This window comes from Schistocerca americana, chromosome X, assembly GCF_021461395.2.
Source record: "Schistocerca americana isolate TAMUIC-IGC-003095 chromosome X, iqSchAmer2.1, whole genome shotgun sequence".
Lineage (NCBI taxonomy): Eukaryota > Metazoa > Arthropoda > Insecta > Orthoptera > Acrididae > Schistocerca > Schistocerca americana.
The window spans coordinates 200,819,773-200,847,098 of record NC_060130.1 but is presented as its reverse complement, the minus strand read 5'-3'; the positions used below and the strand labels follow the sequence as shown (position 1 = coordinate 200,847,098).

At 44.0% G+C, this 27,326-nt stretch overlaps 1 pseudogene; it reads left to right on the top strand.

Moving 5' to 3' along the window:
• Positions 1 to 4,244: 4,244 nt before the first annotated feature.
• LOC124557062 lies at positions 4,245 to 4,362 on the top strand (annotated as a pseudogene).
• Positions 4,363 to 27,326: the final 22,964 nt, after the last annotated feature.

The following is a 27,326-nucleotide window of genomic DNA, read 5'->3' as shown; positions in this document are numbered from 1 at the left end:
CGGTCTTTCATAGTTCACTTCGGTCGCGTCTTTCTACTTATACACTCCTGGAAATGGAAAAAAGAACACATTGACACCGGTGTGTCAGACCCACCATACTTGCTCCGGACACTGCGAAAGGGCTGTACAAGCAATGATCACACGCACGGCACAGCGGACACACCAGGAACCGCGGTGTTGGCCGTCGAATGGCGCTAGCTGCGCAGCATTTGTGCACCGCGGCCGTCAGTGTCAGCCAGTTTGCCGTGGCATACGGAGCTCCATCGCAGTCTTTAACACTGGTAGCATGCCGCGACAGCGTGGACGTGAACCGTATGTGCAGTTGACGGACTTTGAGCGAGGGCGTATAGTGGGCATGCGGGAGGCCGGGTGGACGTACCGCCGAATTGCTCAACACGTGGGGCGTGAGGTCTCCACAGTACATCGATGTTGTCGCCAGTGGTCGGCGGAAGGTGCACGTGCCCGTCGACCTGGGACCGGACCGCAGCGACGCACGGATGCACGCCAAGACCGTAGGATCCTACGCAGTGCCGTAGGGGACCGCACCGCCACTTCCCAGCAAATTAGGGACACTGTTGCTCCTGGGGTATCGGCGAGGACCATTCGCAACCGTCTCCATGAAGCTGGGCTACGGTCCCGCACACCGTTAGGCCGTCTTCCGCTCACGCCCCAACATCGTGCAGCCCGCCTCCAGTGGTGTCGCGACAGGCGTGAATGGAGGGACGAATGGAGACGTGTCGTCTTCAGCGATGAGAGTAGCTTCTGCCTTGGTGCCAATGATGGTCGTATGCGTGTTTGGCGCCGTGCAGGTGAGCGCCACAATCAGGACTGCATACGACCGAGGCACACAGGGCCAACACCCGGCATCATGGTGTGGGGAGCGATCTCCTACACTGGCCGTACACCACTGGTGATCGTCGAGGGGACACTGAATAGTGCACGGTACATCCAAACCGTCATCGAACCCATCGTTCTACCATTCCTAGACCGGCAAGGGAACTTGCTGTTCCAACAGGACAATGCACGTCCGCATGTATCCCGTGCCACCCAACGTGCTCTAGAAGGTGTAAGTCAACTACCCTGGCCAGCAAGATCTCCGGATCTGTCCCCCAATGAGCATGTTTGGGACTGGATGAAGCGTCGTCTCACGCGGTCTGCACGTCCAGCACGAACGCTGGTCCAACTGAGGCGCCAGGTGGAAATGGCATGGCAAGCCGTTCCACAGGACTACATCCAGCATCTCTACGATCGTCTCCATGGGAGAATAGCAGCCTGCATTGCTGCGAAAGGTGGATATACACTGTACTAGTGCCGACATTGTGCATGCTCTGTTGCCTGTGTCTATGTGCCTGTGGTTCTGTCAGTGTGAACATGTGATGTATCTGACCCCAGGAATGTGTCAATAAAGTTTCCCCTTCCTGGGACAATGAATTCACGGTGTTCTTATTTCAATTTCCAGGAGTGTAGTTTCCGGCAAGGGAAACGGTCGGTCTCGTTCCCGCAGCGGCACGTCGGCCGGTCTCGTTCCAGCCTCGGTCCCGTTCCCGTCTGTCTCGGTCTCGGTCGGTCGGGCGGACTCGTCCTTCTTCGGGTGGCCACTCGTCGCATTTCCAATGCCGACTGCTCATAGTTCAGTATCGAGTTGTTCGTTTCGTTCGCTGCGCACGCCCATTCTAGATCTGTTCCAAACTTTTTTTTTGGTACTCTGAACTTCTGGTTCTTTTCGTATTCTATTCAGCGTCCATAACCGGTAATTAAAACGTATTTTATAATTACGTAAATTACATAAAAATTACGTGGTATGTAATACATATTTTCAGGTAACAAAACGGCATATTAGCATACTTCACTATTTCGATAAACAGCACAAGAAATACTTGTAAAAAGGCAAGATATTTTTGTTATTAGACATGCAAAGGAAGTCGCCAGAGCACACACGAGTGGCCATTTCCCGTCTTTTTTTGATCCAGGGTAAAAGAGCATGTTCATTCTTATGAAAGGCAGACCGACTTACAACCGAATGAAGTCCGCGCTCCACAATCGAGTATCTGGTGTCACATTTTGTAAAGACAATATGACAGTTTCTAGAATATTATTTCAGTGGTACAGGGTGGCGCACGAAAAATCGGCCCCCAGCACTAGACTGCTCACTGTCGCCCACCAATCGTCATCTGTTGTTTCGAAGTAGTTGTTTGCATTAGCTTATTTGTTGTTTCTTCACTGCCTAATAATTACATGTTTATCTATTCTGCTCGTAGCGCTGAACAAACCGTGCGTAATTGGCGAGCAGTCTGCACTTGGGGCCGGTTTTTTGTGCGCCACCTTATGTTATTGCACAGCGATCAGCCACATAACCCTACAGTTGGCTAAACGAGAGGTTTTGCAGAACCACGAAAATTACAAGTGTGTGAGAATACTGTAATGAATAAAAACTCTGTACTAAAGCGGCGGGCAAGTGCCCCCTCTTGGCGCCTTCCATCTTCAAAGAAATGGTTCAAATGGCTCTGAGCACTATGGGACTTAACTTCTGAGGTCACCAGTCCCCTAGAACTTAGAACTACTTAAACCTAACTAACCTAAGGACATCGCACACATCCATGCCCGAGGCAGGATTCGAGCCTGCGACCGTAGCAGTCGCGCGGTTCCAGACTGTAGCGCCTAGAACCGCTCGGCCACTCAGGCCGGCCTTCCATGTTCAGTCCCTATGCTACTAATTTTCAATTTTTCATAAGAACCATGTATCAAGCACAAATGAACGGTGAACGAGTAAAAATGAACAGTTCCCAAAAAAAGAGCGATCACCAGTGAACTAGTTCCCAAGGATGAACGAGTTTGCATATTTCTAAAATGCAGCCATTATACAAGACTGTCCAGCTGCAGAAGAGGAAGGAAAGGTTAGGTTACTGCGCTTTATTTACTTTTAGTGGGGAACGGAAGTAAACATCAGTCCTAATTAAGTAAATAATCATAAATTTTGGGCCCAATTACACATCTTTATGCATAACGCCACTCAAGGAGTGCCTAAATTCGCAATACCACCCAAACATTAAAGATGTCATACAACTGGTGTTATCACGACGGGAAAAAAATACAACACTCGATGTACTCAAAATAAACGCTACATACGATGAGGTCTTGACCTACAAGTCAAAATATATCTCTCTGCTCAACTTGTGAACCGGTGGGAGAAAGACTGGAGTGGAAGGTACTATCTTTATTTTTGGCGTGAAACGTGTTCAAGTGACGAGATGTTGTTGGAGAGGAATTTAATAAGTGTATTACATGTAAGAATACATCCGAGGACTGTATTTATCACTGTCTAATGTCGGAGTTCACTACAGACGCCTCCCGCAGCATTGATCGACATTCATCCTGCAGCCCTGGTGTTTGAATTACATATAAACGTTGCTCTTTTTATTTCTTGGCAACTTCAACCTATTCCACTTCCCCTAAGAGGTCACCTCGGAATAACTGCAGAGTATGCTGTACACTGATACACAGTAAGGAGGTATAGGGCAGCAGACCATCACTGAAGTGTTAGAAAAGCCAATACATGCTAACACAATGGGAAATGCTACACTGTTCTAATTACACATAGACATTGTCGTGAAAAAACCAGCACACTTAATGCTTCACGTGAACTGGGAATAGAGAAAAATCATTGTAATAACACAACTACCACAAAAACTGACCCCCGAAAGATCACTCCAGGAGAGAGGGGCGGCAGCTGTGTGTGTGTTTTCTTCAATGTGCAGTCAAAAAGTAACCAGCTTAGAGCCAGTCTTACCTCCCTTCCGTCCGCCCCCGGTAGCTGATTGGTCAGCGCGACAGAATGTGAATCCTAAGGGCACGGGTTCGATTCCCGGCTGAGTCGAAGATTTTCTCTGCTCAGGAACTGGGTTTTGTGTTGTTCTTATCATCATCATCATTTCATCTTCATCGACGTGCAACTTGCCAAACATGCGTCAGTCGAAAGACTTGCACCCGGCCAACGGTCTACCCGACGGGAGGTCCTGATCACACGACATTTACGTTTACTCCTCCCTTGCTACTACTCATCATCCCTCCCTCTCCTCACCTTAGGGATGGATCCATGCTATCCTGATCACGTGTTGTTTGTCTAAAAGTGCGGCTGCGGCGGCACTGCCCCTGCCATGACCGACTGCTTCGACTAGCGGCCCCCATTCTGCGGGAAACATTTTCAGTGTAATAGTTGTGATTAACGTCAGTGCACCGCTTATAAGGGCAACGGCCTTGCCGCAGTGGATACACCGGTTCCCGTGAGATCACCGAAGTTAAACGCTGTCGGGCGTGGTCGGTACTTGGATGGGTGACCATCCAGGCCGCCATGCGCTGTTGCCATTTTTCAGGGTGCACTCAGCCTCGTGATGCCAATTGAGGAGCTACTCGACCGAATAGTAGCGGCTTCGGTCAAGAATACCATCATAACGACCGGGAGAGCGCTGTGTTGACCCCACGTCCCTCCAAACCGCATCTTCCACTGAGGATGACACGGCGGTCGGATGGTCCCGGTAAGCCACTCGTGGCCCGAAGACGGAGTGTGCACCGCTTATAAGCGGATATCCATTTAAAAAACAACACAATTGCGATGACAATAAAAAGCAGTCTTGGTTCAAATGTGTGTGAAACCTTATGGGACTTAACTGCTAAGGTCATCAGCCCCTAAGCTTACACACTACTTAACCTAAATCATCCTAAGGACCAACACACACATCCATGCCCGAGGGAGGACTCGAACCTCCGCCGGGACCAGCCGCACAGTCCATGACTGCAGTCTTGTTTCTACAAAAACAGGCGCATTCCATTTTCTTTTAATATTGTGAACGAAATCGGCGTAGTTTGCCTTGTGTTCAAATTATAAACTGTTACGCACGACGGCATTACATTCCTTTCAGATGACTGAATTACCAATTTAGAACGGCATCTATACAGTTGTTCCTTTACGTTCAGGATACAATTCACATCTCGCTCTCTCGCTCTCTCGCTCTCTCGCTCTCTCGCTCCCCACCGCCAATTATTTTGTGACATCCAACGATATGAAAAAGAATAACTACAGCACTGCCGCCAAATACAGATGACCAAATTGCAGAGGTCGGAGCTCCATAGCGATACATCTGACACGTATATTAACTTATCTCACACCTCCTATAAATGTCGACCCTGCGTAAAATGAAATACCTTCCACAATTTTTCTGCGAAATAACCATCACTACAGAATTTCCTCGTTATTTTGAAACTTTCATCAGAGTAAAGAACAACCGAGAATTTAAACTCTAAAGAAAAAAAAAACAGACAGTCTAACGAAGCATCAACACACATCAAAAAAGTTTTGCATTACATCGGTTCCCAGAGTTCCGGAACTTGTACAGAAAATTGGAATAAAGATCAACGCAAACATCAATTCCGCCCTTTCGCTTGCTCATGAAAACAACACATTGCATGTTGTACCACCCTACAGCGAGACCGTCAGAGGTGGTGGTCCAGTTTGCTGTAGACACCAGTACCTCTAATACCCAGTAGCACATCCTGTTTCATTGATGCATGCCAGTATTGGTCGTGGCATGCTACCCACAAGTTCGTCAAGGCACTGTTGGTCCAGATTGTCCCACTCCTCAACGGCGATTCGGCGTGGATCCCTCAGAGTGGTTGGTGGGTCACGTCGCCCATAAACAGCCCCTTTCAACCTATCCCAGGCATGTTCGATAGGGTTCATGTGTGGAGAACATGCTGGCCACTATAGTCGAGCGATGTCGTTATCCTGAAGGAAGTCATTCACAAGATGTTCACCATGGGGGTGCGAATTGTTGTCCTTGAAGACGAGTGCCTGGCCAATATACTGCCGATATGGTTGCACTATCGGTCGGAGGATGACATTCATGTATTGTACAACACTTACGACGTCTTCCATGACCACCAGCGGCGTGCATTGGTCCCACATAATGCCACCCCAAAACAGCAGGGAACCTCCACCTTGCTGCACTCGCTGGACAGTGTGTCCAAGGCGTTCAGCCTGACCAGGTTGCCTCCAAACACGTCTCCGACGATTGTCTGGTTGAAGGCATATGCGACACTCACCGATGAAGAGAACGTGATGCCAATCCTGAGCGGTCCATTCGGCAAGTTGTTGGGCCCATCTGCACCGCGCTGCGTGGTGTTGCAAAGATGGACCTTGTCGTGGACGTCGGGAGTGAAGTTGCGCGTCATGCAGCCTACAGCGCACAGTTTGAGTCGTAACACGACGTCCTGTGGCTTCACGAAAAGCATTCAACATGGTGGCGTTGCTGTCAGGGTTCCTCCGAGCTGTAATCCGTAGGTAACAGTCATCCACTGCAGTAGTAACCCTTGGGTGGCCTGAGCGAGGCATGTCATCGACAGTTTCTGTCTCTCTCTCTCTATCTCCTCCATGTCCGAACAACATCACTTTGGTTCACTCAGAGACGCATGGACACTTCCCTAGTTGAGAGCCCTTCCTGGCACAAAGTAACACTGCGGACGTGACCGAACCGCGGTATTTACCGTCTAGGCATGGTTGAACTACAGACAGCACGAGCTGTGTACCTCCTTCCTGGTGGAATGACTGGAAACTGATCGGCTGTTGCATCTCCTCCATCTAATAGGTGTTGCTCATGCATGGTTGTTTTCATCTTTGGGCGGGTTTAGTGACATCTCTGAACAATAAAAGGGACTGTGTCTGTGATGCAATATCCACAGTGAACGTCTATCTTCAGGAGTTCTGGGAACCGAGGTGATGCAAAACCTTATAATACCATACTTGCGAAATTCAGTGTTACACTCAAATTCGGTTAACTGGTTAACTATAAATGTTACTAGCAAATACATTTATTACCAGACTGCAGTTAATACGCTCCTGGAAATTGAAATAAGAACACCGTGAATTCATTGTCCCAGGAAGCGGAAACTTTATTGACACATTCCTGGGGTCAGATACATCACATGATCACACTGACAGAACCACAGGCACATAGACACAGGCAACAGAGCATGCACAATGTCGGCACTAGTACAGTGTATATCTACCTTTCGCAGCAATGCAGGCTGCTATTCTCCCATGGAGACGATCGTAGAGATGCTGGATGTAGTCCTGTGGAACGGCTTGCCATGCCATTTCCACCTGGCGCCTCAGTTGGACCAGCGTTCGTGCTGGACGTGCAGACCGCGTGAGACGACGCTTCATCCAGTCTCAAACATGCTCAATGGGGGACAGATCCGGAGATCTTGCTGGCCAGGGTAGTTGACTTACACCTTCTAGAGCACGTTGGGTGGCATGGGATACATGCGGACGTGCATTGTCCTGTTGGAACAGCAAGTTCCCTTGCCGGTCTAGGAATGGTAGAACGATGGGTTCGATGACGGTTTGGATGTACCGTGCACTATTCAGTGTCCCCTCGACGATCACCAGTGGTGTACGGCCAGTGTAGGAGATCGCTCCCCACACCATGATGCCGGGTGTTGGCCCTGTGTGCCTCGGTCGTATGCAGTCCTGATTGTGGCGCTCACCTGCAGAAGCGACTCTCATCGCTGAAGACGACACGTCTCCATTCGTCCCTCCATTCACGCCTGTCGCGACACCACTGGAGGCGGGCTGCACGATGTTGGGGCGTGAGCGGAAGACGGCCTAACGGTGTGCGGGACCGTAGCCCAGCTTCATGGAGACGGTTGCGAATGGTCCTCGCCGATACCCCAGGAGCAACAGTGTCCCTAATTTGCTGGGAAGTGGCGGTGCGGTCCCCTACGGCACTGCGTAGGATCCTACGGTCTTGGCGTGCATCCGTGCGTCGCTGCGGTCCGATCCCAGGTCGACGGGCACGTGCACCTTCCGCCGACCACTGGCGACAACATCGATGTACTGTGGAGACCTCACGCCCCACGTGTTGAGCAATTCGGCGGTACGTCCACCCGGCCTCCCGCATGCCCACTATACGCCCTCGCTCAAAGTCCGTCAACTGCACATACGGTTCACGTCCACGCTGTCGCGGCATGCTACCAGTGTTAAAGACTGCGATGGAGCTCCGTATGCCACGGCAAACTGGCTGACACTGACGGCGGCGGTGCACAAATGCTGCGCAGCTAGCGCCATTCGACGGCCAACACCGCGGTTCCTGGTGTGTCCGCTGTGCCGTGCGTGTGATCATTGCTTGTACAGCCCTCTCGCAGTGTCCGGAGCAAGTATGGTGGGTCTGACACACCGGTGTCAATGTGTTCTTTTTCCCATTTCCAGGAGTGTATTTCAGTTGCTTAAATAGATGGCTGCAAGATACACTGTGTGATCAAATGTATCCGGACACCTGTTGGTGAACATTAATATGACGGCTTGAACTCTGAAAGTGACGATTATTTCTAGTAGTACAGAAGTTTTGGATCGAAGATAAATGAAAAGGGTAGAGAAAGGGTAATAAATGATGGAGCAAGTAGAGACTGTGTGTGTGCACGTGATCTGAGAAAAAGGAAGGTGTGCCCACACTGTGATGTCAGCGATCAGTGGGCAGGTTAGCTTCGCAAGAAAATCATTTTTCAACAGAGATATTGCTGAAGAGGAAATCGGTTTGATGGTGTAAATTTCAATTTTTTAGTATTTTTTCTTAAATAACTGAGTGAGGCAGCTATTAATCACGGTATCCTTACCGAAGGTCTCCTAGTAGCTACCCTATAAACAGAGTAACTACAGGAACCAAACACGAAAAACCGGTAAGCTATTTATTTATTGGCTTGCGAGCCACTGTGATGCCGATATTACGGTGCAGCAAGAATTCGTAACTACCCTCAGCTTGTTCTCTTACAAAGGATGCTTCATTTGATGCATTTTTCCTCTCATGAAAGGAACTATGAGCTTGCGACTGATAAAAAACCGCGTATCGACTCGATGAGACGTTATTAGGTTTCTAGCAACGTTTCGCAGGCGGAATCTGCCCTACCCCCTGGCGGAGGATGGGAAAAATTACTTTCAGAAACGTAGACAGAGAAACTGATACGACATTGGTAAAAAACGAAAAAGATAGAACTGAAATCGTATCTCCTGATGCGAAATACCGAAGGCAGAACTATATTCGCAGGATTAATACGAAATTCTTCTCTTCTGATAAAACTAGGGCGGCACCCATCTCTGTGTCATCAGACACCAATAATTTGTTTCAGCTTCTGCGCAGTTCTCATTTAACGTCTGTGGAATTGAGTGCACAGTAGATTTCCGTGGTTATTACGTGACTGCTGATACACTGCACCACAACTTTGAATCGTTTCGGTAACTAGCAACTCTTCTCCAGATAGAAAATGAAACCTGACGTGATACAGGAATATAATTTTATTTTGAAAGGCACACATTTGGCGATGTAAACCCGTATTTCGGAGAACTCCGTCAATTCTTCTTTAATTTTTTAGCAAAACTGCACATCCAAATGTGAAGATGAGAGCTTTTATTTTACCTCTTCTCCTCCAGATTCTGGTGCGTTGTCTATCACTGGATGCATACAGCGTTTACTTTTGTTTTCACTTGCTTTTTCATTTTATTTTTTCTCTCAGTCGCTGTTTTGTGAGCTGTATTTATCAGTATTAAGGTAATTTATTTCTGCCCTCAAGTCTCAACTTTGCAGTGTAAGCAGCGTTACTTAAATAATCCAGCAAAATTCAATTTGTTTAATGCTCAAGTAATTCGGCAGAAACGTAATAAAACAAACCGAATTTTAAAATCAACTTTACTTAAAAAATGATTAAGAACTGCATTTGTTCTGTTTGACCATACAAGGTCAGAATATTTGCCCTCACGAAACTGGAAACCTAGCGTTACTCGAAATGAAATTACCTAAATCAGCTATTGATAAACTTTCAGAAAAAGACGCCATAACGTTTGTTATACAATGCAGGGAATTCTCGTCACTTCACGCTGGGAACGTATTCCTGCAGCACAAATGTAGAGGTTTCATGTTATATGGGACCTTTTATGTTTCTTATTTTTGAATATGAGCTCTTGTTAAGGTTTCACAGCCTTTGCTATTTACAGCCACACACAAGGCATCACTACTAGAACAACTTCACAAATTATGCAAACAGTATAAAATAAATACATATCTGCTAAAAATGTTAATGTCGTGTGGTGAGGGCCTCCCGTCGGGTAGACCGTTCGCCTGGTGCAGGTCTTTCGATTTGACGCCACTTCGGCGACTTGCGCATCGATGGGGATGAAATGATGATGATTAGGGCAACACAACACCCAGTTCCTGAGCGGAGAAAATCTCCGACGCAGCCGGAAATCGAACCCGGGCTATTAGGACTGACATTCTCTCGCGCTCACCACTTTTTTTTTTTCTTTTTTTTTTTTTGGTATGGATCGTTGCGTTTGCTCTGGGCGGACGTCACCGGACATTCGTTCAAGTTGATCCTTGATTTCGTTACTCAGTTTTTTTTATTACAGAGAGCTAGCGCCTCTCTACCCGAACACGCTGAGCTACCGTGCTGGCGACCCCTCAGCTACCGGGGACGGACTACATATCTGTCGCTGTAGCAGGAATACCTTCTACAACCTCCAAAATCGTAAAAAATAAAAGAAACTGAAACAAAGTTGTCTAACATCTAAAATAGACACGTCGTAGTGGTGGTTCCGTATGCATGACGTTTTATACGCGTATTATACATGGAGTGCACTGCACATGATTATAATCACAGGACGATATACATAATGACAATTTCATTGCACTGTATAGCTTTCACCGAGTGAGCTGGCGCAATGCCAAGACACTGGACTCGCATTCGACAGAATGGCGGTTCAAATCCCCAGTCCTACCACCCAGATTTCAGATTCTCGTGACTTCCCTAAATGGTTTATGCCAAATCCCGCTATGGTTTCACTGAGAAAGACACTGCCAATTTCCTATATCGTGCTTTCCCAGTCCCACCTTGTGCTCCATTTACAATAACCTCGTAGTCGACAGGACGTTAAACCATGCTCTCTCCTTTTTTCTGTGTAAGCGTCCTTGTCCATTAATTTAGTATAGAGACCAATTACTTGACAACAAAGGTGAAATATTAAGAAAAGTTCTATGGCTTCTGTGCCTTGTAAAGTTTCTTCACATCTGCATATACGAGGGTTGAATGAAAAGTAATGCCTCCACCTTCGTTAATCGGGTTTGGATGGGAATATTTATCAATCAAACGCTGATATAATCCTTAGAATGTGATCCTTATTTAACAATATTCACTTTTCCACATAATCACCAGCCAATTGGATACGTTTCTGCCAACGATGAAAAAGTTTTCCGACGCCGCCACGGAAGAAGTCGACACTCTGTTTCCGCAACCACAGTCTCACAGTTCTCTCAACGTCTTCATCAGAAGCATAATGATGTCCCCGCAGATCATCTTTCATTATCGGAACAGATAGAAGTCAGAAGGTGCTAAATCTGGACGCATGGAAGATGCCGTACGGTGGTGAGATTTGGTCTCTGAAGTTCTGCTGTGGTGGCACGTGAAGTGTGATTTGGCATTGTCATGCTGCAGGAAAACTTTTCCCTTTTCATTTTGGACCCTTGTTAGCTGTCGTTTCAGAGTTCGCAGCGTTTTTATGTAACGTCCCGAATTTATTATTGTTCCACGTTCAAGGAAATCAACATGGATAACACCATCTGCGTCCCAGAACTCTGTAGCTATGAATTTTTCCAGTTGAGGGCTGCGTCTTGAATTTCTTTTTCTGGCGCGAGTCTTTGTGTCAATATTCAACAGACTGACGTTTCGTGGCCGGGTCGTAATGGTGTACCCACGTTTCGTCTCCTGTCACAATGAATGGAGAAAGGCGTCACCTTCATTCTCGTAACGCGAGAGGAGTTCCTGGCAAATTTCTAGTTTGTCCGCTGTCATTTCAGGAGTCAGCATCCGGGGTACACATCGTGCACAGATCTTCCGATAGCCAGGCAAAGCAATAATGTGACCCACACGTTCTTGTGAACTGCCGATTGTGCTTGCAGTTTCTCTCTGAGTGATACGACGATCGTCGTGAATCATACTGTCAACATTTTACTTGCAAAACTCGGTGGTCGCTGTTATAGAACGTCCAACTCTTTGTTTGTCACGCAGTTGAGATGTTCCTGCCTCAGCATCTTTAAACTTGGTCGCCCAACGACGCACAGCACTCACATCAACACTGCTTTCATTCTCTGATGATTCTCCTTTGGGGTGACACCTTCTGCTGTCAAGAATTCAATGACTGCACGTTGCTTAGATCGCATTGACCAACCGTCTGCGCAGGGTTCCATACTTTACACTGTAACAACACAACCGTTCAATGCTAAGGCTTCCCGCCAACTAGAGCTGTAGAGAAGAGGCTACGGAACAAGCCAGTTTCTGCCGCATACCAATGCTGCCAATTGTTGAAGAGTTACGAAGGTGGAGGCATTATTTTTCAGTCAACCCTCGTAGTACCCGTTTAGTAATTTTTATATTTTGTGTTTTCACTTCCTCCACACTAACTGAACACTCGATAATGCTCTCCAGATGGCTGTGCCATTAGTTATCACATCAAACAGATATACAGACTTAAATTTCCACTATATATGCATGTCTGTCACATTTCGCACATGCTGTTTATCTTTGCTGTAAGACCCAAGTAGTGGTATCAGCACTTAAGAACGACTGGGTCTGAGATAGCCCATGTGATGGAGAGAGCTCTATCGGTGCCACAACGAATGCGTTACTTCGGCGTCTTAAGTGAATAGGAGGTCATCTGACCTTATACGGCCGACTTCGCCGCAAGATGCACCATATCAGTATACTTGATCTCGACCGGGTTTCTGATTCCCAATGCAGGGGAACACCATCTCCAAGATGCAGGCACGGAGAATTTTTCTTGCCGCGGTGTTCAAAAAAATGGTTCAAATGGCTCTGAGCACTATGGGACTTAACATCTGTGGTCAACATTCCCCTAGAACATAGAACTACTTAAACCGAACTAACCTAAGGACATCACACACATCCATGCCCGAGGCAGGATTCGAGCCTGCGACCGTAGCGGTCCCGCGGTTCCCGACTGAAGCGCCTAGAACCGCACGGCCACACTGACCGGTTTGCCGCGGTGTCAAGGGCGTACTGTGAGCTACAACAGTCAACGACTACATCCAACAGTCTAGTGATGGAAGTGTCACTGTCGACTGTCGCAGATTGTAGCAACAGATAGACGGGCCACAGTATAGAAAATCACTCGCAGATTCAATGCTGGACAGCAACCCTATGCAGAACCACCTCCGTACCATTGCGTTATGTGAGTACCTCTGTGCACCAAATGTCATAGGGCACCGACATAATCACGGCGTCAGAACATCATCATTAGCATGGAAAAAGTCACCTAGCAACTGTCCATTTCTCATCTCAAGAAATGAGGGCATCATTCACCAGTAACGAAAGTTGTCTACTCTACTGGCCATTAAAATTGCTACACCACGAAGATGACGTGCTACAGACGCGAAATTTAACCGACAGGATAAAGATGCTGCGATATGCAAATGATTAGCTTCTCAGGGCATTCACACAAGGTTGGCCCCGGTGGCGACACCAACAACGTGCTGACATGAGGAAAGATTCCAACCGATTTCTCATACACATGCAGCAGTTGACCGGCGTTGCCTGGTGAAACGTTGTTGTGATGCCTCGTGTAAGGAGGAGAAATGCGTACCACCACTTTTCCGACTTTTATAAAGCTCGGATTGTAGCCTATCGCGATGCGGTTTATCGTGTCGCGACATTGTTGCTCGCGTTGCTCGAGATCCAATGACTGTTAGCAGAATATAGAATCGTGGGGTTCAGGAGGGTAATACGGAACGCCGTGCTGGATCCCAAAGGCCTCGTATCACTAGCAGTCGAGATGACAGGCATCTTATCCGCATGGCTGTAACGGATCGTGCAGATACGACTCGATCCCTGCGTCAACAGATGGGGACGTTTCCAAGACAACAACCATCTGTACGAACACTTAGACGACGTTTGCAGCAGCATGGACTATCAGCTCTGAGACCATGGCTGCGGTTACCCTTGACGCTGCATCACAGACAGGAGCGCCTGAGATGGTGTACCCAACGACGAACCTGGGTGCACGAATGGCTAAACGTCATTTTTTCGGATGAATCCAGGTTCTGTTTACAGCATCATGATGGTCGCATCCGTGTTTGGCGACATCGTTGTGAACGCACATTGGAAGCGTGCATTCGTCATCGCCATACTGGCGTATCACCCGGAATGATGGTATGGGGTGCCATTGGTTACACGTCTCGGTCACTTCTTGTTCGCATTGATGGCACTTTGAACAGTGGACATTGCATTTGAGATGTGTTACGACCCGTAGCTCTACCCTTCATTCGATCCCTGCGAAACCCTACATTTCAGCAGGATAATGCACGACCGCATGTTGCAGGTCCTGTACGGCCTTTTATGGATATAGAAAATGTTCGACTGCTGCCCTGGCCAACACATTCTCCAGATCTCTCACCAATTGAAAACGTCTGGTCAATGGTGGCCGAGCAACTAGCTCTTTACAATACGCTAGTCACTACTCTTGATAAACTGTGGTATCGTGTTGAAGCTGCATGGGCAGCTGTACCTGTACACGCCATCCAGGCTGTGTTTGACTCAATGCCCAGGCGTATCAAGGCCGTTATTACGGCCAGAGGTGGTTGGTCTGGGCACTGATTTCTCAGGATCTATGCACTCAAATTACGTGAAAATGTAATCACATGTCAGGTCTAATATATTATATTTGTCCAACGAATACCCGTTATCATCTGAATTTCTTCTTGGTGTAGCAGCTTTAATGGCCAGTAGTGTAATAATAATAGTAATAATAATACACGTGCCCTCTACCACCACCACCACCAGTTTGGTAGTTTTGGTATACTACATAAACGACGTAGTAAGCGGTGGTATTACCTGTAGTAGTGGTAGAATCGATATGGAAAGAAATAGAAGTAAATGTGTAAGAGGGAAAATGGGAACTGACATCTTCCCTTTGTTTTCTTGTTTGTTTTGTGCATAATTATAATAGTAAATCATTCAGTGTTCGTCCATTGTATATTTTATATCCTTATAAAATATAATTTGCACTTTCTGGGTAATAAAATTATGTTGAACGGCAACTTCTGCGCTTTTGTGTAACCAAATCAATTACTTTTGATGCAAGTACAGTTTACATGAACAAACATATATAATTATTGTTTTTTTGTGCGCAACAGAACGTTCGTCATGATCGAAGACAAGAGTTTCTTGTTATTACTGATAAACGCCAACGTTGTTTATGAATAACAGGAACATGTTCTATTTAAGTTCGAAGAAGTATTGAAGATATGTCTGTTATATTTTCGTTCTGCGTTTTTTTTCCGTTTCCGCTTTGTTGAGTAAATTGCGTTTTCTAAAGTTATGTGATAAATCTATATTTTTTCTTTATTTGCACTACAACATCCTTCTGTTTCATGTTGTAGTCCAAGAATTTTCAAATAAAACCTGAATTAAACATTGAGAATTTCAGTTTTGCTATAAATACCGTTTATTCTTAAAGTAACAGACAGCAAGGTAGCTATCTAGGACAAAAACGTTCATATATCTTCATTAAGTTTCTAGATGTTTCATCACTTCCGGTTTTTAGGGTAATCTACTAAGACACTGATCGGATATGTAAAGAAAGCGTTCGTTATCAGTCACGCCAGGTGGGTATGCAACATACCCAGTGTACAGGTAATGCACGTGTGACCTTCCCAACTGCCCACAGCTACTAGGAAAACAACCGCTGTCTATGCTTACTTACGGCAATCTGTGGAAGCTTACTCTAGTTTTGTAAGTCTAAGTAATAATAATAATAATAATAATAATAATATTTCTTTCTGGTGTAAGTCTTTCAACACAACGCTACTTCGGCGACTTGCTTGTCCCTAATCCACCCCAGTAATCCTGCCAGGGAAAAAAACCTAAAGCTTAAGGTGGAAACCTAACCACGTGCCGTTCGCGGTGAATCTTCACATCAGAGAGGTGATGACTAGGTTAAAGACAGACTGAAATTTCTGTTGTCCAAATGGAATAGGACCCTACGACTTTTAATTTTCTGGCCACAGGTTTTGCCACTAGGCCACCAGGCCCGACGATAGATTGATGAGACGAGGCATCTGATCTGACTAATCGAATGGAATAAAGTGTCAGGACAAATTTTGCAGACCGTTAGCCAAGAGAGGAGACTGAGAAATACACGTGCTGGGGGACACTGTGCTTCCAATACTTTATGTTAGGGACTTCGACTTCCGCAGGAAAGTCCCTCGAAACTTGCGTTCTCGGTATAACCAATGATCATTCGAGGTTGTTGTTCGTAGATGGCTGTCTAAGTTCGATCTGTTTGCCACACAGCACACTAGCGGCCACTATTGCTGCTTTTTTCTTATGCATGGCATAGACACCAGGCAACACTCAACAGACAGATTGCCATCTGGTAAAGTTTATGTTCTAAAACGCTCCCATCGATGTTTCTTTTTGTCTCATAGTGATAACTTACGCTGAAGATAGTAAACTTCAGTTACTTGTTAATACACGAAGTATATTCTGGTCTTCTTTGTGATGTAAGTATATCACTTGTGTAAGTAGGCTGTTTAGGTTTTTCTGTTGGTAACGCCACGTAGCGCTCTGTATGAAAATCACTGAATGTGCTGTGTGCAGTCTGTGGCTGGTTTGCATTGCTGGAATTTGCTATTTTAGTGTTGGGCAGTTGGCTGTTAACAGCGCGTAACGTTGCGCAGTTGGAGGTGTGCCGCCAGCAGTGGTGGATATGGGGAGTGAGATGGCGGAATTTTGAGAGCGGACGATCTGGACGTGTGTCCATCAGAAAGAGTAAATTTGTGATATTGGATATCATGCACTGATATATATATATATATATATATATATATATATATATATATATGATGACTTTGGAACATTATTAAGGTAAATACATTGTTTGTTCTCTATCAAAATCTTTCATTAGCTAACTATGCCTATCAGTAGTTAGTGCCTTCAGTGGTTAGAATCTTTTATTTAGCTGGCAGGCAGTATTGACGCTCGCTGTATTGTAGTAGTTCGAGTAACGAAGATTTTTGTGAGTAAGTGATTCTTGAAAGGTATCCCTTTTGTAGGGATTATTGAAAGTCAGACTGCGTTGTGCTAAAAATATTGTGTGTCATTTTATTGATGATCAGAATAAGTAAAGAGAGAAATGTCTGTGCACGTTCAGTTTTGCTCAGCTGTTTGAAAATCAAATAACTTAAGGGGTTTATCAGCACAATCATTCATAAATTTTTCTAAGGGGAGGTTTCAATTGTTTCAAAATAAATTCTGTAAAATTAACTGCAATGAATTTACTCATGCTCTTGAAACATATACAGGATTACTCGAAATGATTTAGACTTTTTTTGACAGTGATCCAATGACATCCAACAACATGGCTGCCAGACCAACGGAGAAGGCATTTCGCATAGATCATGCTGCAATTGCAAGACAACAATGATAATTTCATTTCTCAACATGATGTTGCTCCAATGCACTTCCACAACGATTGTCATGAATTCCTTCATACTGGGCTACAACGACGATGGATCGCTTGTGAATCAGCTAGCGGTCTAGAGTTGCTGGCATGGCCTTCATGTTCTCAGGATCTGACACTGTGATTTTTACCTCTGGAGCTACGTCAGAGACACTGTTTTCACTCCTCCACTTGCTCACAACTTTGCTGAATTACCAAGACGTATCGGGGCAGCTGCGACTGACGTCGATGCTGACACTTTAGGGTGAGTGTGGGCTGAAGTGGACTACAGACTGTATGCACGGGGCACAAAAAACTTTTTATATTTGAAAGTGTATAGATCACTCTGAAAAATCGTGTAAATAATAGTGGAGTTAAAAGCAACTAAACTACCTTAATTATCTTCCAACAGATGGCACAAGTAAATATTCTGAGCGTTTGTTAATCGGAAATGCTGCACTCAAATGCAGTTATGGTTGCTAAAAGTAATTAATACAGGTTAACTTCTTAAGCATCAGCACAGAAACAAGCTTCCCATATTAGGCCCAACAGCTTACCCACTCTAATAATACAATTGTTTTTACGAATGAAGAATATAGTTAAGAAATATTTCTCAAAGCATCGGGCTAATGATTGAATAGAAATATAGGTAAAGTCAATGTCTTCATCAACTTTTCCTCAGGAGAATCCACCTGCCGACAAAAGTGCTTTGCCAATAGGAAATCTGAGGGTTCTAAGGTATAAATGTTTGGAAAACCCATCCTCCTTACCAGATGTGGATCCCTTTGAGTTCCTACCATTCCCACATCGAAAGTAATTTATGACGGAAAATGTTTTGAGCCCATTGAAGATAATATAGCAATAACAGGTGTGTATTTTGCAGGTTTCCCAAAATAGCAATTCAGAGAGAATCTACTGCGTGGAGAAGTGTTGAGCTTAATAAATTGATGTAAAGAGCTACTACTTATGAAAAAGTATCGTAGCCAGAAAATCTACAATCTCTCTTTCTATTTGTACTGTGTAACGTTCTTGCAGCAGAATAACGAGGAAAATGGTGTGTCTCCAGGAAGAACGCTTAGTCTCTTCTCGTTCTTGCAAGGGCCACTTTGCCTCCCCTTCCCTGCAGTAACGTATACTATGTCTCGGACTCCACACTTGAATATATTTATAAATTTGGATATTGCATCCTGTAGGTGAGTTTTAAATTTGTCAGTGATTTTTGTCATTAAATGTTTCACTTTTTTGGTCTTTCTGTGAAGATATTTTGACCTTATATCATTATGACAGATCAGTACTCTGCATTCTTGTAAGTTGTTATCCAAGCTTGCTGTTATCATTTACGGCTTTCGATTACAATACGTATAGTTATTGACTTGCTAGATTATCTATTTTTGATAATAACTAACAATAGTCCCCCTTTATATATATATATATATATATATATATATATATATATATATATATATATATATATATATATATATATATATATATATATATATATTAAAGAAGAAGGCATTGCTTAATGTATATTATAGTAATATTATTGGCTCAAATGGCTCTGAGCACTATGGGACTTAACATCCATGGTCATCAGTCCCCTAGAACTTAGAACTACTTAAACCTAACTAACCTAAGGACATCACACAACACCCAGCCATCACGAGGCAGAGAAAATCCCTGACCCCGCCGGGAATCGAACCCGGGAACCCGGGCGTGGGAAGAGAGAACGCTACCGCACGACCACGAGTAATGTTATTGTTATGTATTACACTTTACCACTATACACGGTTTTTTATTGACATTACCCCTTCTGGTCCCCAAGGTAAAATATGAGGTTTTACATTACATATAGTAAGAAGATTAGAACTCGTGGTGGTTTTATAGTCTGTCAGAGCTGAGAGTATTATGTTTCTACTCTGATAATATTCCCCATCATTAGTGTACATTACTAGACCAACAGACATTTTACATAATATTATTTATGACTGGTAATGGTTGATATTTATTTTTCAGTTGCTGCATTTACAATTACTTCCATAAATCTACTTCTTTATTTTTTCCTTTATTTCTTACACGCTTCACCTCCGATTAATACAACATTCAGTTGTCTAAGCCAGATTACCAGATTCTCCCTTGTTTTTGGAACGACTATGAAGGGCTCACTAGTATTTAATCTAATTTATCCAGGTTGACCTTTAAGTCTGACACATTTCGATGAAATGTACTGATCCTTTCGGGGAATGTGTTTCTCTGTTATTCCTGTTGGCTATTGTATGACATTATTTTTTGTTCACAATAAACATGAAACACTTGTGTTTACAGCTTTTTTGCGCACTATTTTTTAGATACTCTTCAGTCAGTCATTGAGCTTTTACACCATACCATATACCTTTCATTGTCAAGACCGTTGTGTTTTCCTTGTATCCATGATCATGAAGATCATACTTGGAAACTCAGTTTTAGTCATGTACTCAGATATTCCTTGTTACTGAGTCCTTGTGCGTTGAGACATATGATACACTGAATTGTATGATGTACTGTACTCAAAAATTGTTTATAAGAATGCTGATGGCACCCTTGCTTTAATTATATTTAAAAGTCATTTTACGGCCTACATTATTGTTATTTAGCTTTTTATTAGACAGTTAATACGTTGTAATGTGTATGTAACATTGTTCAAAAGTATTATGATAACTATGGTTAATTTGATATCTTATTATTCTACATTGGTACAAATGTTACTAACGACTTTTCTTATTATGGTTTTTATCTTAATATTACGCTTGTGTGCCACTGCTCATATGGACTAGCCATCTTTGTTGTTTTATCTTTCAGGTTATGTCCTAACTACATATGTTCAGTTACTTATTTCTGTATATGACATTAATTGCCTGATGCACGAAAATCTCTGTCTGCCTTGATATTGTTAAGGTGATTTTAAGTTCCTACATGGGTCATGCGTAATTTTTATTGGCCAATTTTTCGTAGATAATGCTTTTATATTATCATTCTCTCTATGTATTTCGTCTTCTTAAAGTTACGACAAGTACTAGCCGATTGTCTTTGACCGAAACCGGTAATAAATAACTTGTTCTAATGCAGCCTTGTGTAATGCGTTTCCTAAAACATATTGTAAAGTATCCTCTTGTAGTGATGTTATTTGCATTGTTTCAGTATTCGGTTTTCCACAAGCCTGATTACACTGCCACCGAAAAAATACAAAATGTTCAGCTGAGATTAGTTTGGAAAGATGACACATTATTACATACAGTGAAAAGCATTTAACACGAAAACGTTTAACACAAAAAGTAGGTTAACATACCATAATATTGTCACCCCGACAAGATTATATGTAAGTCTAAACTCTTTTTTTTAAAATACGAAACAAAAATCGTTCAGCACCAACAGATTTCGCCTCTCGGAAGCACAAATATACTTGCTTTGTGAGGCAGCGACGTCACCCAATTTTTTTTGTTTTTTCGTTACACTGAACAAAGCAAATGTTGGCTACTACTGTTGCTATTTTACCGCGCGTCTTTGCGTCTTGCCATGGTCAAAACACTTCAGTTTTCTAATTCGGGGACCGGTGTGTCGAAATCTCTGAAATAAATGAATTTTGCGTAAAAATCTTTGACATTTTTTAAGTAGAAGTGCTGTAAATTTATTTTTCGTGCGCAGTAACAGTAAAAGTTTCCACCTTAGAGAGCCAGTCTACATTACCACTGCACGATTTGGACGCAGTCGATCACGATATTTGTACGACATGGACTATAACAGACGAAAACATTTTTGGAGATCGTTAAGGCCTCAAAAGATGGCACCGTGTTTATCGACGAAATCTAAAACGAATTTGACAAATGGAATCAACATTGCTGTTTACATGCATATTCAAATGTCGAAATGAATAAAACAATTGAAGATATCGAAAAACTTATCGATATTTCCTCTTTTGTTTAATTTGTACACCTCCGCTGTTCCTCCTACGCTGGCCACGAAGTTTAACTACGCGGAAGTCTGGGAAATAGCTACCCAACACAAAGACTTCGAAACAGCTGCTTAAATTATAAATTTCGGTCTAGACTCATAAGCCAATAGTTCTGTAAACGAAAATCACAACCTAAGAGAAGTTACATGTTTTCCCCTGTTCAGCAGATTGGCATACAGAGCCCTTCTTGTCTGTTTTGAGGGGGCAAACATTTTCATAAGCTGCATCAAAAATACACTACTGCCATTAAAATATCTACACCAAGAAGATGACGTGCTATAGATGCGAAATTTAACCGACAGGAAGAAGATACTGTGATATGCAAATGATTAGCTTTTCAGTGCATTCACACAAGGTTGGCGCCGGTGGCGACACGTACAACGTGCTGACATGAGGAAAGCTTCCAACCGATTTCTCATACACAAACAGCAGTTGACCGGCGTTGCATGGTGAAACGTTGTTGTGTTGTGATGTCTCTTGTTAGGAGGAGAAATGCGTACCATCAAGTTTCCGACATTGATAAATATCGGATTGCAGCCTATCGCGATTGCGGTTTATCGAATCGCGACATTGCTGCTCGCGTTGGTCGAAATCCAATGACTGTTAGCAGAATACGGAATCGGCGGGTTCAGGGGAGGGGGGGGGGGGGGGGGGGTAATACGGAACGCCGAGCTGGATTCCAACGGCCTCATCGAGATCACAGGAATCTTATCCACATGGCTGTAACGGATCGTGCAGCCACGTCTCGATGCCTGAGTCAACAGATGGGGACGTTTGCAAGACAACAACCATCTGCACGAACAGTTCGACATCGTCTGCAGCAGCATGGACTATCAGCTCGGATACCATGACTGCTGTTACCCTTGACGCTGCATCACAGACAGGAGCGCCTGCAATGGTGTACTCAACGACGAACCTGGGTGCACGAATGGCGAAACGTCATTTTCTCGGGTGAATCCAGGTTCTATTTACAGCATCATGATGGCCGCATCCGTGTTTGGTGATATCGTGGTGAACGCACATTGGAAGCGTGTATTCGTCATCGCCATACTGGCGTATCAGCCGGCGTGATGGTATGGGGTGCCATTGGTTACACGTCTCGGTCACCTCTTGTTCGCACTGACGGCACTTTGAACAGTGGACGTTACATTTCAGATGTGTTACGACTCGTAGCTCTACCCTTCTTTCGATCCCTGCGAAAACCTACATTTCATCAACATAATGCACGACCGCATGTTGCAGGTCCTGAACGGGCCTTTCTGGATACAGAAAATGTTCGACTTCTACCCTGGCCAGCACATTCTCCAGATCTCTCACCAATTGAAAACATCTGGTCAATGGTGGCTGAGCAACAGGCTCGTCACAATACGCCAGTCACTACTCTTGTTGAACTGTGGTATCGTGTTGAAACTGCATGGGCAGCTGTACCTGTACACGTCATCCAAGCTCTGTCTGACTCAATCCCCAGGCGTATCAATGCCGTTATTACGGCCAGAGGTGGTTGTTCTGGGTACTGATTTCTCAGGATCTATGCACCCAAATTGCTTGTCAGTTCTATTATAATATATTTGTCCAATGAATACCCGTTTATCATCTGCATTTCTTCTTGGTGTATCAATTTTAATGGCCAGTAGTGTACCTTGGGATTACGTTGGACAGGTTAAATGTTTTTAAGAAAAACTTGATACTAACATCTGCTAAATTCAGAAGTAGAAATAACATTCTTCATAAGCTCTGTGACACTAGTTTGGGACCGTCAGCAGAGATTCCTCGAGTGTCGGCATTTGGATTCGTATACTCATCAACAGCGTGTCTGGGTGAATAATCCATGTGTGGGGAAAAACAGATGTGCAACCTCTGGCGTCTATGTGCATTGTTAGTGGTTCAATACTCTGTAATCTAACACACTCCTCACCTATCTTCATTCACGTTCTACCTCCTGATATCAAACGGAAGAATACGCTATACGCAGTTAACAACCCCGACCTTCCTATATTGAATAATGTATGTCCTGTGGAACGAAAAAGATGGAGATCAAGACATCCCACTATTATCATACCCAGGACTATTAATGAATTCAATGCCATCGATGAATAGAAAAAATTGTCCTCCACAATGCCTGAAACTGCCCTGCATCCGGGACAAGCCTCCTGGATTTGACTAGCCTCGGGCAATTTGAACTACTCCGAATAGTATCCGAACAGGGCATAGAAGATGTACAGGCACTTTAAACAAGTGGGAGAAATCTTCTTCATCATCTTCTGTCTGTAGTCCTGAACGACATACAGTTGCTCATAACGAACGTGTCTAAAGGGTCCTTTCGAAGATTACGTGAAAGTGGCGATTGCTACGTTAAACTTTATAAAGGCCTTGATATTCGTTTATAGATGCTGTCATTTGTGTTATATTATGCTGGAGAGCTGTGCTGAAGTGTTGATATGTAGTTGTTTAGTAATCTTTGTATGTATTTAACTATTCTTGTAATTTAAAAAACTGTTCATGTATGCCATATGGTAAATAAATATCGAACATTGTGCTGAAAAAGACATTACAAAAAATGACAGATTTTTTTCCCAAAGAAACGATGATATAGTGCATATAGACTCCTTTAATACAGCAAATGGAAATACTGTACTGAAATACAATTTGATTAGACCGAAAGTACATCTCTTTTTCCCATGTGTGTTTTAAGAAATCCTTTTTAACACGAAAAATATGTCGGTCTCCACAGTAAAGCGTCCTTCAGTGTACTTCAAAGAAGTTAAATAATTTATATGGTTTTATATTTTCAAACTTGTGGAAAGTTACTTCAGATCTTAATATCCCATCAACGATACGGTAGTATATCGTGGCCTTCTTACAGGACAGATCCCTGCACGCGGCTGAACTGTGTTAGAGAAACAGCGAAGACCTATATGTCGATGGCTACAGGAGGATGCGACTCTTACCAGTCTCGATTTCTGGGTCCATTGTCTTTACTATACACTTCTTCCTTCTACTTATTATTGGAACTATAAGGCTGTTGGAAGTAGATTCGATTAATGGTTAGTGATAGTCATCACAGACGTTCAGACTGTAAAATGTTCCCATGGTTTCCATTACGTTGCGAAGAATCTTCTTTTTGAGGGATGCAAACAGTGATGAGCTACTGAAACTCTGGCAATGAAAACACAAACTTGGCAACTTAATTACAGTCAGCTAATGGCAGTGAATCCTTTTCGAAAAGTAGCGTAAAAAAGCGCAGATTCTGATTAGTCAAAGCAAACAAACAAAATAGACACACAAACAATACTGCAATCATTCTTCCCCTCTTTCTCTTCTCCGCCTCCATGTTTGTTTCTCTTTCCTATCATTCACCTGCCTACCCAAACACCGGTACATCTGCAAATCCATTTCCGAGAACACACACACACAGCCCGTAAGCTCACAGCCTGGCTATAGTAGGTAGTGCCATTCACAGAGAATTTAAATACGCGTACTCAGGTCGAACACAGCACTGAGCTTTAGATAGTGCCGAAACTCTTCCCACTATCAGCTAAAACACAAGGCTCATCCAAAGCCGTGGTGAATGCCAGTACCAATTTGACCTGTTAAAATACAGCGCAGCAGTATTACTGCCAAACGACGTGCTCTTGACTCTTCCGCAAAATAAATGAATAAATAACTAACTAAATAAATAAATAAATAAAAATGATTACTAAAACAGCTCCTGGACGGCAGTGTACTACTCTGATAGAATGAACACTAGCTCAATTGTGCGTCAGAAGCTAGTTTTTAGATCTTTTGTAAATCATTGTTGGTGTCATAACCGCGATTGCTCTTGGTACCTCCGGAATTTTTGTTTTTTAAATTATGGGTGGTATACTGAGGTGGCGCAGTGCTTAAGGTAGTAGATTCGCATTTGGGGAGTCAGCGGTTCATAATCCTGGCTGATAATCTTGATTTAAGTTTCCTGTAATTGCCTTCAATCGTGCGGTGCAAATGCCCTGATGGTTCCATTGAAAAGGACACTACCGGTTTCTTCCCTATCATCTAATCGTCAACAAGCGTTAAACACTTGTTTTCCTTTATTCCTTTTTGCATCAGTACAATTTTGACTTGCTATGAACCCCATTGTGTAATTTTATTCTGCTCCGATGTATCAGAAGTTACATCACTTGCCCTCTAAAAGCTATCATTATCCGTAACAGTTTTTGGATATTTTTTAATAGAAATTCATGTTTGATTTTCCATAACTGATTAACAGACAAGTACTTCCCGTCTGCAGGTACAGGGTGTTTCAAAAATGACCGGTATATTTGAAACGGCAATACAAACTAAACGAGCAGCGATAGAAATACACCGTTTGTTGCAATATGCTTGGGACAACAGTACATTTTCAGGCAGACAAACTTTCGAAATTACAGTAGTTACAATTGTCAACAACAGATGGCGCTGCGGTCTGGGAAACTCTATAGTACGATATTTTCCACATATCCACCATGCGTAGCAATAATATGGCGTAGTCTCTGAATGAAATTACCCGAAACCTTTGACAACGTGTCTGGCCGAATGGCTTCACATGCAGATGAGATGTACTGCTTCAGCTGTTCAATTGTTTCTGGATTCTGGCGGTACACCTGGTCTTTCAAGTGTCCCCACAGAAAGAAGTCACAGGGGTTCATGTCTGGCGAATAGGGAGGCCAATCCACGCCACCTCCTGTATGTTTCGGATAGCCCAAAGCAATCACACGATCATCGAAATATTCATTCAGGAAATTAAAGACGTCGGCCGTGCGATGTGGCCGGGCACCATCTTGCATAAACCACGAGGTGTTCGCAGTGTCGTCTAAGGCAGTTTGTACCACCACAAATTCACGAAGAATGTCCAGATAGCGTGATGCAGTAATCGTTTCGGATCTGAAAAATGGGCCAATGATTCCTTTGGAAGAAATGGCGGCCCAGACCAGTACTTTTTGAGGATGCAGGGACGATGGGACTGCAACATGGGGCTTTTCGGTTCCCCATATGCGCCAGTTCTGTTTATTGACGAAGCCGTCCAGATAAAAATAAGCTTCGTCAGTAAACCAAATGCTGCCCACATGCATATCGCCGTCATCAATCCTGTGCACTATATCGTTAGCGAATGTCTCTCGTGCAGCAATGGTAGCGGTGCTGAGGGGTTGCCGCGTTTGAATTTTGTATGGATAGAGGTGTAAACTCTGGCGCATGAGACGATACGTGGACGTTGGCGTCATTTGGACCACAGCTGCAACACGGCGAACGGAAACCCGAGGCCGCTGTTGGATCACCTGCTGCACTAGCTGCGCGTTGCCCTCTGTGGTTGCCGTACGTGATCGCCCTACCTTTCCAGCACGTTCATCCGTCACGTTCCCAGTCCGTTGAAATTTTTCAAACAGATCCTTTATTGTATCGCTTTTCGGTCCTTTGGTTACATTAAACCTCCGCTGAAAACTTCGTCTTGTTGCAACAACACTGTGTTCTAGGCGGTGGAATTCCAACATCAGAAAAATCCTCTGTTCTAAGGAATAAACCATGTTGTCCACAGCACACTTGCACGTTGTGAACAGCACACGCTTACAGCAGAAAGACGACGTACAGAATGGCGCACCCACAGACTGCGTTGTCGTCTATATCTTTCACATCACTTGCAGCGCCATCTGTTGTTGAAAATTGTAACTACTGTAATTTCGAAAGTTTGTCCGCCTGAAAGTGTACTGTTGTCCCAAGCATATTGCAACAAACGGTGTATTTCTATCGCTGCCCGTTTAGTTTTTATTGCCGTTTCAA